Source organism: Rattus norvegicus, chromosome 20, assembly GCF_036323735.1.
Source record: "Rattus norvegicus strain BN/NHsdMcwi chromosome 20, GRCr8, whole genome shotgun sequence".
Lineage (NCBI taxonomy): Eukaryota > Metazoa > Chordata > Mammalia > Rodentia > Muridae > Rattus > Rattus norvegicus.
Genome location: NC_086038.1, coordinates 18,864,132 through 18,876,746, shown reverse-complemented (window position 1 = coordinate 18,876,746; position 12,615 = coordinate 18,864,132). Strand labels below are relative to the sequence as shown.

Sequence of the window (12,615 nt, the reverse complement as noted above, 5' to 3'; positions counted from 1 at the left end):
ATGTTGACACATCAGGAATGTACCCTGATGTTGTGGACATTATAAACACAGTAACTGTTAAGGCATTCTAACCAGGCGAACACTCCTTTAATCCCAGGATGTAGGAGACAGAAGCAGGGAGATCTTTGTGAGTTTGAGGCCAATCTGGTCTACTTGGTGGGTTTCGTGCCATCCATGGCTACGTAATGACACCCTGATGAAGAAAGGGGGGGTGTATTCTATTTTGTTGTTGTTGTTGTTGTTTTGTTGTTACTAGTGTCTGTGATCACAGGCAGGCACTGGTGTGCTCACCTAAGAGTCGACATTATGTTCTTTCTGAGAAACGAGTTTTGGCCTGTGGCTGTACTATGCTGAATGACCTTGGAAGCTGAGCAGAGTTGGGCCTCGTTGGCACGCGGGCATGAGACATGGAGCCCTTGTATTGAGCTACTGTGCTATCCGTAGCTGCTCTGTAATGGCAGTCCTTGGGGAGGGTTGCAACTTCGAAATACCCATTAAGAGTGGTAATACATGCTGTGGCCCCAAGTCACACACACCTCTGCAGGTGGCCTGGCAACCGCAGAGTGAACCCCATTGCTGAAACCTGCCTAACCTTTAATGGCCACTAGTCTAAGGACCGGCCTAGGTGTCGCAACTAATCAGTTCTATGTGCTGGATGATAGAGGCTCTTCCTAGTCTACTGTTTGCCCTCTCTGCTGCCCCCTAGTTCACTTTATGTCACTGCACACTCCTGCTGTGCAGAACCTCTGTGTACACAAAAATGGGACCCAAGATGTAGAGGGAAATCAAAGATAAAGCAAGAAATAGGAACCCAGATGTGTAGCCTCGGGTTGTTTCCTATATCATTTTACACACACACACACATATACACACATACAAACACACTCACACACATAAACACACATACATACACACACACATACACATATACACACACATACACACACATACATACACACACATACATTCACACTCACACACACATATACACACATACATACACACTCACACACACATACACATACACACACATACATACACACTCACACACATACACACACATACACACACATACATACACACTCACACACATATACACACATACATACACACTCACACACACACATACACACACACATACATACACACACACATACATACACACACACAAACACACATTGTTTTTCCTGCATCCCCTTAGTATATATAGAGTGAATATGTATATATACTACACGTATAGTGCATATAATATACATACTATATCTAAGTGAATATATTATATATTAAGTATATAATATATATTATATATTAAGTATATAATATATTATATAATAAGTATAATAATATTAAGTATATAATATATCATGTTACATAATGATATATTTGATATGTAATATATTATATATTTTATATTTTATTATATTATTATATATTATAATCACTGTGTTATAATATATAATTATATTATAATTGTAATATATGTTATAATTGTATTGATATATAATATATTATATACTAATATATTATATAATATATATATAGGATCCTATAGTACTAGTATATAAAGTATACTATGGGATACTATAATACTAGTATATAGGATATAGAAAAAAAATGGAATTTACACAAAGTATCATGGGAAAGTCAAATGTAAAGCTCAAAGGATGGGATAAGGCAGCTCTACAATTGATTTCTCATGCATCAGTCCAAGATAAAGACTTCTTCAGTGTCCCTCACTGAGGCGCTCAAAGACCACCCAATGGCTTGCACACATTCCTCAACAACTGCAGGGAACCCGAGCTCATCCACCTTCAGGATGTTTTATTGAGCACTTCTGAGTATTGGATGAGTTACCGAGTAACTGTGCGCTTGCTGCTTAGAAGAAAATAGAGCCATCCCCGAGAGTGAAGGGGGCTGAGCGGAGAGGACCAACTCAGGAAAAGTCGACGAGAGTGCGCGGTTGGAGAGAAGTCTAGATTAAGAGTGGAAAATATTCTTTCAGTTTGTTTATATAATGGATCACGTTGATGGTTTTCCGTATATTAAACCATCCCTGCATGCCTGGGATGAAGCCTACTTGATCATGGTGGATGATTGTTTTGATGTGCTCTTGAATTCGGTTTGCCAGAATTCATTAGATGCTGAGAAAGCATTTGACAAAATTCAACACCCCTTCATGATAAAAGTCCTGGAAAGAATAGGAATTCAAGGCCCATACCTAAACATAGTAAAAGCCATATACAGCAAACCAGTTGCTAACATTAAACTAAATGGAGAGAAAATTGAAGCAATCCCACTAAAATCAGGGACTAGACAAGGCTGCCCACTCTCTCCCTACTTATTCAATATAGTTCTTGAAGTTCTAGCCAGAGCAATCAGACAACAAAAGGAGATCAAGGGGATACAGATCGGAAAAGAAGAGATCAAAATATCACTATTTGCAGATGACATGATAGTATATTTAAGTGATCCCAAAAGTTCCACCAGAGAACTACTAAAGCTGATAAACAACTTCAGCAAAGTGGCTGGGTATAAAATTAACTCAAATAAATCAGTTGCCTTCCTCTATACAAAAGAGAAACAAGCCGAGAAAGAAATTAGGGAAACGACACCCTTCATAATAGACCCAAATAATATAAAGTACCTCGGTGTGACTTTAACCAAGCAAGTAAAAGATCTGTACAATAAGAACTTCAAGACACTGAGGAAAGAAATTGAAGAAGACCTCAGAAGATGGAAAGATCTCCCATGCTCATGGATTGGCAGGATTAATATAGTAAAAATGGCCATTTTACCAAAAGCAATCTACAGATTCAATGCAATCCCCATCAAAATACCAATCCAATTCTTCAAAGAGTTAGACAGAACAATTTGCAAATTCATCTGGAATAACAAAAAACCCAGGATAGCTAAAGCTATCCTCAACAATAAAAGGACTTCAGGGGGAATCACTATCCCTGAACTCAAGCAGTATTACAGAGCAATAGTGATAAAAACTGCATGGTATTGGTACAGAGACAGACAGATAGACCAATGGAATAGAATTGAAGACCCAGAAATGAACCCACACACCTATGGTCACTTGATTTTTGACAAAGGAGCCAAAACCATCCAATGGAAAAAAGATAGCATTTTCAGCAAATGGTGCTGGTTCAACTGGAGGGCAACATGTAGAAGAATGCAGATCGATCCATGCTTATCACCCTGTACAAAGCTTAAGTCCAAGTGGATCAAGGACCTCCACATCAAACCAGACACACTCAAACTAATAGAAGAAAAACTAGGGAAGCATCTGGAACACATAGGCACTGGAAAAAATTTCCTGAACAAAACACCAATGGCTTATGCTCTAAGATCAAGAATCGACAAATGGGATCTCATAAAACTGCAAAGCTTCTGTAAGGCAAAGGACACTGTGGTTAGGACAAAACAGCAACCAACAGATTGGGAAAAGATCTTTACCAATCCTACAACAGATAGAGGCCTTATATCCAAAATATACAAAGAACTCAAGAAGTTAGACCGCAGGGAAACAAATAACCCTATTAAAAAATGGGGTTCAGAGCTAAACAAAGAATTCACAGCTGAGGAATGCCGAATGGCTGAGAAACACCTAAAGAAATGTTCAACATCTTTAGTCATAAGGGAAATGCAAATCAAAACAACCCTGAGATTTCACCTCACACCAGTGAGAATGGCTAAGATCAAAAACTCAGGTGACAGCAGATGCTGGCGAGGATGTGGAGAAAGAGGAACACTCCTCCATTGTTGGTGGGATTGCAGACTGGTAAAACCATTCTGGAAATCAGTCTGGAGGTTCCTCAGAAAATTGGACATTGAACTGCCTGAGGATCCAGCTATACCTCTCTTGGGCATATACCCAAAAGATGCCTCAACATATAAAAGAGACACGTGCTCCACTATGTTCATCGCAGCCTTATTTATAATAGCCAGAAGCTGGAAAGAACCCAGATGCCCTTCAACAGAGGAATGGATACAGAAAATGTGGTACATCTACACAATGGAATATTACTCAGCTATCAAAAACAACGAGTTTATGAAATTCGTAGGCAAATGGTTGGAACTGGAAAATATCATCCTGAGTGAGCTAACCCAATCACAGAAAGACATACATGGTATGCACTCATTGATAAGTGGCTATTAGCCCAAATGCTTGAATTACCCTAGATCCCTAGAACAAACGAAACTCAAGACGGATGATCTAAGACTGAACCCCCAGTGAACTAGTCTATGGGGGGAGGGCGGCAATGGGGGGAGGGTTGGGAGGGGAACACCCATAAGGAAGGGGAGGGGGGAGGGGGATGTTTGCCCGGAAACCGGGAAAGGGAATAACACTCGAAATGTATATAAGAAATACTCAAGTTAATAAAAAAAAAATGTAAAAAAAAAAAAAACAAAGAGTGGAAAATATTCCGTGGGAGCCTGATAAGAGAAAGGGCTGTGGCTGAGGAAAGAAAGGAAACCGTGGAGAGGACGGATGGGTGCTTGGAAGAAAACAAAAAGGGTTGTGTGTAACCCAGGAGAGCATCCATGTAGGGTTCGGAATGAAAGAGGATGCTGTGGGCGAGGAGAAAGATAAAAAGCGTGGGGGAGGGGCGGCGTCTAACATCGGATTTGCTCACTGGGCTGAAGGGCTTCAAGGCCCCTTGTTGTCTTATCATTTTGTCATCAAAGTAAAGTTCCCTCCACAATGACTAGCTTTGTGTCTTCACAAGCGCCCCGGTCCCCCTCCGAGAGCCACTGCTGTGTATTTTAGCCCTTGCCCACACTATCCAACCTCTGTTGTCAGCTCTATAGGCTTCCTCCTGATGACAGCCACTGGGCGCCAGTTTCTTTGCAGCCTGAAGAACAAGAGTGCAGTGGCCAGTACTCACCCACCTGACCAGGAGAAGAGCTGATGGTATAAAGCAGAAGGGTCCCCGGAAGGGACCCTCTCTTTACGGCATAGGGCTCTGTGCTGTTGCCTGGTTGTTGCCAATTCAGCTGGACATGAGCTCTGGGGTCAAAAGGTCAAAGGCACAGGGTGCTATCGATAAAACACACAGCTAGCCATTCGTTTCGGGAAATGCATTTTTAACTTCTTCACGAATAAACCATGCTACTTTTTCCTCTCAAAATGCATAAAACCCTTAAAAAAAAGAGAAACCATTAAAATAAAATAGGCAACATAAAGATCTCTCCACGTTCAACCCAACAAATCTTATCACCAGCTTCCTTTCCAGTACGTGGGCATCCTCAGGAGTCAGGAACACCAGGGACAGGCTCTTAAAAAGGCATGGTTAGGTGAGGTCATCAAGAGAACACCTCAGATACATAGATGTAAAGTACAATGCCACCAGGGCGTCCCTAGGCAGCAGAATGTTCTGGAACCTCTATCAGAATTGGTGCATCATGAGCTAAGATGCCCTTACACAACCTGCGACGGTGTCTGTCTTCTCCCAGGAAAGAGTCCTTCAGCATCAACGATGTAGAAGGTTGGCAGGGCGGTCTTAGAGCTTACACCCGACCCGATGCAAGCAACAGAGTTCCGTGATTGGTCGAGCTGACAGAAGCATCAGAGTTATAGGGGGTGTGGTCCCATCGGTTTCTCAAACTTATTTCTTAAGCTTCGCTCCTTCCCAAGTGTCTCACATCCTCACGCCTGTTTCTCAACCAGCCCCTCCCCCAAGCCCCACACTGTCTTGGTGGCCCAGGCTCCCCATGGAGGCTGCTCTCTGCTTTTGCTCTCTTTGTCAGGACAACTTAGGGCTCTGAGATGACCCAGCAGGGAACGCACTGCCTGTGTAACCTGACAACCTGTGCTCGATCCCTGGAGCTCCTGTAGAAGGTGGAAGAGGAGAAAAAAAATTTTCCCCAGCATTGTCTCTGACACACATGCACACACATGCACGTACACACGCACAAACACGCACACACGCACACACACATTAATAAGTTAACTAAATTAATGAATAAAATTTTAAAAGAGTATCTTAGTTACAGCCTTTGCTGTTTAACCTGCCCCAGAATGACTTTTACCTGCTCCTTACAAGGGGGTTCCCCTTTCCCACAACTGGATTTTAAATGTTTTCAGTGACCACTAGTGATCACAAATTTTCAAAACCCAAAGACTGTACTTTGGGGTTTTGTTTGTTTGTTTGTTTGTTTGTTTGTTTGTTTTGGGTTTGGGTTTTTTTTTTCCCCTTACTGGGCTTTTTTATGTTGTCATTGTCCGTTAAGGGTTATTGGGCCTTGAAAAAAATCAAGAATTCTAGTCCTGTGGCTCCTGTGACCCAAGCTGGGTTGACATTTTCTCTCTTTGCTACCCAAGCAGCTATGCAACTGTGGGCAGTGTCTGGGACGTGTCTGATGTGCTCACTGAAATGCTGGTCTGTTGACTCGAACTTTTGCTTTGTTGCTTCCATTGCTCAGAATTCCAACGTTTGAGGGACCTCTTCGCTGTGGGCATTTGTAGCTCGGGACTTTGCCCTTGTTTGCCGTTCTGTAATTCGACGTCGTGGCTGAAATACAACCGAATGTGCTTCCTCCATGCCACCCAACAGTGGCACTGTCTAGACCTAGCACTTCTCGTTTGAAGATGACAGGAGTTTTGCAGATTGTCTGGAAGAGAACACTTTGAGCCTATCTGGTATAAAATAAGAAAAAGAATCTCTGTACTATTCATTGTATCAAGACGTACTGTGTCTTGGCGTGCCGTTATTACTTGGACACAACAAACCCTTTTCTGACCTCTGGAAAGATGAAAACAAAGCATTTAAAGCTTGCCCTTAAAGACCCATTGGTCGTCCTCCCTACAGACACTCATTCCTGGCCACACGGATACTCCCGCTGTCCCTCTGAGAGACAGTGTGCACCCAGGCTGTGCTCTCCTAACCCTATAATATATGTCTCCCAAAGTCCCATTTCTCCAAGCGACATAGACTTTGACTGAGTCCCAGGACTTAGAGCAGCAATCCAGAAGCCAGGTGCAATGGCTTTAAACCTGTAACCCCAGAACTCGGAAAGCTGAGACAGGAGGATTGCCCTGAAGTTAAGGTCTGCCTGCACTGCAGAGTAACCCTGATTGGAAAAAAAAAATCCAAAGGACTCCTTTAAAGTGACATGGTAATTTGAATTTAATGGCACATAAAACCAGAATGTCATACCCCGGAAATCCAATGAGAACGGTTGATTTCCCAGATGGACATTCCTTTCCTTTGATGGACAGAGGAACATCAAAGGACATTTCGGGAATACCTGGATTTGGTCCAAGTCCAAACTAATGAGCCCAGGTTCATGTACTACCTATGCCTATTATGTGAAGATTCCTAACACTAAAGGGGTCTAACCTTGGCTCATATTCTCACTCTAGGACAAAGCAGCTCCAACAGTCCTTACTACAGTCAGATTAAAAATTACCCCGTTACCAAAGACCCCAGACACCCTTTGTCTTACATTAGCAACAGGGGCCAGGGAGCTGGAGAGCTGACTCAGCAGCTAAGAACACTTGCTGCTCTTACCAAAGACCAGAGAGCAGTTTCCAGCACCCAGGTCAGGTGGCTTACCTGTAACTCCAGCTCTGGTGATCCGACACCCTCCTACTGCCCACCTCTGGTAGCCGCACACAGCTCAGGCGGCATACACACACACAGACATATATACACACATACAAATGCAAATAAGAACCCTCTTCTATTTTTTTTTAAAAAAGAGTCAACAATATTGGCCAGCCAGTGAAGGAGCTTACCAGTAAGCTTGACCTGGGTTCAATTCCCAGGACCCACATGGTAGAAAGAGAGGACTTACTCCAAAGTTGTCTTCTGACTATACATATGTCTTTGCACACACAGGCACATGCACACCCCCCCACACACACACACACAGATTGGTATATGGAATTAAGGTGTTGCTAAGTACCCAAGCCAACCCTTTCCTCTCATACCTCCTAACAAATTTGAACAAGCTATAAAACGTACCAGGAAACACTGCAGCTTCCCGCTCGGTGACACAGGCTGAGCTCCTTGGAATCTTCACATCCACTGAGGTGGGGCTGGGAGACGGGATGGCTGAGAAGGAACCAGTGTAACTGTAGCAGCAGATGCTTTCCGAAGTGGCAAGAAAGGTTAACATTGTCGTGAACCTTGTATGCTGTGCTATGGACCATTGTGAGCAGGGGATGCACGTTTTCCAGAACTACACTTTCAAATTAAATAAACAGTAAGAAGCATTCGGTGTGGCCAAGCTGTAGACACGTGAAGCCCGTGTTAATGGCATTGAACGGTAAATCTTTATTAGTTGAACACACATTTGGCAATTGGTGCCCGGCGTATCCGAGACATCAAACGCAGTGCATGAGGCACAAACAATAACCAAAATTGTTTGAATTCCTGTCATCTGTTCTTTTTTTAACCTTCTATCCCTTATTGTTAATTTCTCCCCAGTGAGAAGCCAGGGAAAATTCTCAAAATTAAGGAAGGGGTGTGTGTGTGTGTGTGTGTGTGTGTGTGTGTGTGTGTGTGTATGCGTGTGTGCGCGTGTGTGTATGTGTGTGTGCGTGTGTATGTATGTGTGTGTATGTGTGTGCGTGTGCATGTGTGTGTATATGCGTGTGTGTGTGTATGTGTGTGTGTGTGTATGTGTGTCCTCTGTGGACAGCTAACAGAAATAGAGAGGGCAGTATCAGTAAGTATCCTCAGTCCCAGATGCATGATGTGTGTATAACTGATGCTTTTCTAGAAAAAGAAAAGTCACTTTAAAATCACTGTGGGAATTTGGGGACATCAGATACATATGCTCGGGTCCCATTGAAGGTCTTGATCAGAATTTGAAAGCTTCAAGGAGCCTTATTAAAACCCATCAGTTTAGGGATAGAAATGTAGCTAAGTAGGTAGAACGCATATTGCCCAGGCTCAAGGCCCTGGGTTCAGTGTTCTGCAGTGTAAAGACTTGTACGGTGGCCTGTGTGTGTATTCTTAGCACCCTGAGATGGAAGCAAGGGGATCAGATATTCAGGGCCAGCCTGGGCTACATGAGGACTCTATTACAAAAGAAAACAATGTCTAAAGTTGTATGTCTATCTAAAAGGGGAGTCATTCAGACTCACGTTCTCCCTGCCTGGAGGTGGTTTAATTTGTAACTCTGTTATAACATAGTCTGTTCTCCCGTGATCCTCCTAACCAGTCTCCCATCACAGCCATGCACCCGGGTTGGCTGGATGTCTCATCCCATCTAAAAGGTTTGACTCTTCGAATAATCAAAATTCAGTCAGCCTTAGAAACCCCAGAGGTAGCCATTTCCCAGTGTCTGCCACAGACTAATCACCACAGACCATTGTCAAGCTATTCCAATGCCTTTGTTCTTCAGGGCTTGGGCCTCAGAGCCTGGTGCTAGCACATGTGTTTATTTTGGCCCTCCCTGCGTGTCTGTCTTGTTCCGTTTGCTCTCTTTCAGCAGCTATTGCCAAGCAAATATGTAGTAACAGTGACAGTTGCCATGCTGAAGCAGCCCCTGCTGTCCCTTCCATGTGTCCCCAAACGGGGCCAATCGTGAGGCGACTTCAAGGGGTTACAACTTCCAGACATCAAGAAATATTGAAAAGGAAAGCTATGTGTTTGGTGCTGACATGAGACCAAGGGTGACAACACCCCAGAGCTCAGCCCTGGGCCAAGTTCGCACTGCACTGGGTGAGCGCGAACCTGAGCGTCTGGTTCCATTTTTCTCCGTATAGTGGATTCGGATATTTTGCATATAAATGAGCCACATATGTTTTCGACAGGAAATATCATTCCGAACAGAGCCCGGAATGGCTTCTCTCTACCCTTCTCAATTTCAAAAACAGAACATTAAGGAAATGTGCTCATTTGTGGGTGCTGGTAATGGGGGAATGTCTTAATTGGTTTTAATCAGGAAGAGAATGGTAACTTGCTGATGTCCCTGGATGCTGAGATCAGCACAATGCAAAAACGACCCTAGAGTGGAACAAAAAAAAAAAAAAGAGTTCCTCATGTGGGTACATTTCCTGATGCTATGAGTCTCTGACAACTTAATAAGAGAGGAGAGAGGTGGCTCCTTAAAAATGGCTGTACCCTCCTTGATGACCTCTGGTCTCCATGTGTAGGGGTGCAAGCGCGTGCGCGTACACACACACATAAATGTGAGCATCTTTCCCCCAACATACACATACACAGAAGACGCTAAATCCGATGAAATAAAAACAAAGCCGTGATGCTACCTGTCAGAAACGGACGTGAAAACTCTATTCGATCTGTCAAATGGTTTCTCTGAATTGGTAAATGACACCCGATTTCATTCCTTCATGAATGAAGCGAGGTCCTCAGTCCCAACTGTTTGGTTCTTGGTGCAAATTGTGTCTTAGTTTGAAATAATGAAGTGTTTATATTTTTAAATCTGGGGGGAAGTGAGCTTGGTTTGTTGCCAGGTCTTAGCAGGAGGAGAGAGGCTAATGTGTTGATTGGGGGCGGAGCTGCTCTGGTGGGTTTGCAGTGAGGAATGATGGGTAGACACTGAGCTCCGCTGATGTTGGTGAGTGACAGGCAGGTCAGCTACCAAAGCCCTGCTTTAAGTCTTTGTATCTTTAACGAATGTGCTCTAATTTTGCAGGGTTTCCTTCCTCCTCATTTCCTTCTTCACTTTTAGAAATGTTGTAAGACTAGTAGAATCTCACTATGAAAATTTAAAAATAAATAAAGTGTGACCTGGGGACTGAGAGATGGTTCGTTGACCCAAATGCTCACTGCACAAGCATGAGGGCTGAGTATGAATCCCCCGGCACCCATATTTACATCCGGGACATTTTGTCGCGCTGTAATCCTAGACCTGGGGAGTAGGGGCAGACAGATCCTAGAGGCTTGTTGGCTGGTTAATCTTTCGAAATCAGAAAGCTCTGCGTTCCGTGAGAGAAAGTGGCTCAAAAAATAAAGTGGAGTGATAGAGGAAGACACTTGACGGCAACCTCTAGCCTCCACAACACAAGCAGATGACACACAAGTGCACACACACCGTGCACACACACCGCACACACACACATACATAGAGCGCACATGCAGGAACTGCCAATCAGAGAGAGAAAAGATTTCCATTTGCTGAACCGCCTAATTTTTTGTTTTCTGTGCTTAATACTTGGACATACAGTTTATAAAATAATTATCACTGTAAATACAAATATGTACTACATTAATAAATATATTGCATATCAATAAATATATAATATGTTAATTCATTACTATATTATATATGATATGTTACAATATTAATTTATATTAATAAATATATATTATATTGTTACATAATTATAACCTTAATTCCAGAGCCTTTCTTTTACTTAACATTGCATTTAAGCATTTCACGAGACCATTTAATGTTATTTATAAATATTGACATAATGCCTGCAGGGATTTTGTGCCTTGGCGCAGACTTATTTTATCCTCTGTTCCGCTAGCGTTGGCTCCAATCACTCCTAAAAAATAAACAGGCAGTGGGCACTCACCGATAAATCTTCATCCAAACCTAACATTTTTTTAGCAACAGCTCCTGTAACCTCATCAACTTTGATTTATTGTCTAATATCAGTATCACTATATAGAAGATAAAGGACTAGAGAGATAGCTCAGTGGTTAAGAGCACTGCTCTTCCAAGGGACCCATGTAAAAGACCACAATTGTCTGTAACTCCATTTCCGGGAGAATCTGCTGCCCTCTTCTGGTCTACACAAGCACTGCAGGCACGCAGTATACACACTCTCAACCACAACCCGACTCAACCATACAAAATGGTTTCATGAACTTCCATAATTCAATAGATGTGAGTCAGTACTGCGAAGCTTTCCTTTCTGGTTGTGTTAGCTTACATTTTTTTAGTTTCTTCTCAGGGCCGTTACCACTGACAGGCTCTAGGTCTTGAGGTGACTCAACCTTAAATTTGAATAGAAAGACAGAACAAGGCATATTTGAAGATGATTTTCAGTCCTTTTAGGAAGGCTTCCTTCGTGGGAAAGATTCAATGAAAAGTTTGTTTGGTGATTGGAGTGTTTGGTTCTGTCAGCTTGAAGAGTATAATCCAGTCCTGTCGACTTGACACTGTGAGGAACCACCTGAGAAGAGAGAGTCTCAGTGAGGAATGAGCTAGATCAGATCGGTCTGTGAGAATGTCTGTGTGGAGCTATCTTGGTTACTTTACCTAACATGGGATAATCTGCCCACTGTGGTGGGGGGTACCATTCCCTAAGCTTGGGGTCCTGGACTGACTGGCTGTAAAGGGGAGTTGGAGGCTAGCCTGGGCTGCCCTGTGATACTTTAGCAGGCCCAGTAAGTCAGAATCCTTGAGGGCTGCTGCTGGAAAGATGGGGTTTTTCACCTGTCTGGTTGACTCCAGTGATCCTTCAGTTGGGGAACTGGAGAGCCCGGTGTCTGTCTCTTAGCCTTTATCCTGTGAGTCCGAGAAGATGTGGAAGAGCTGGAGGACTCTTATTAGCTTAAGCCACACAACACTTGAACTTTTCCTGGGGTTCAACAGTCCCCATAACACTGCCCCATGAGCCCATCCTCTTCCTGTTACAGATCATCAAAGGAGATAATGGGGGACTTTGGATCTAGAAAA

At 43.1% G+C, this 12,615-nt stretch overlaps 1 protein-coding gene and 1 long non-coding RNA gene across 49 annotated transcripts in view; one reads left to right on the top strand and one right to left on the bottom strand.

The window, feature by feature from the left end:
* Positions 1–12,615, top strand: part of Ank3 (ankyrin 3) — a 623,484-nt gene that overhangs the window by 348,044 nt on the left and 262,825 nt on the right.
* On the bottom strand, positions 11,554–12,496 carry LOC134483902 (uncharacterized). Its single transcript, XR_010061093.1, has 2 exons — positions 12,373–12,496; positions 11,554–12,109 (listed from the first exon to the last, which is right to left on the bottom strand). It is a non-coding gene; the product is annotated as an uncharacterized LOC134483902 (long non-coding RNA).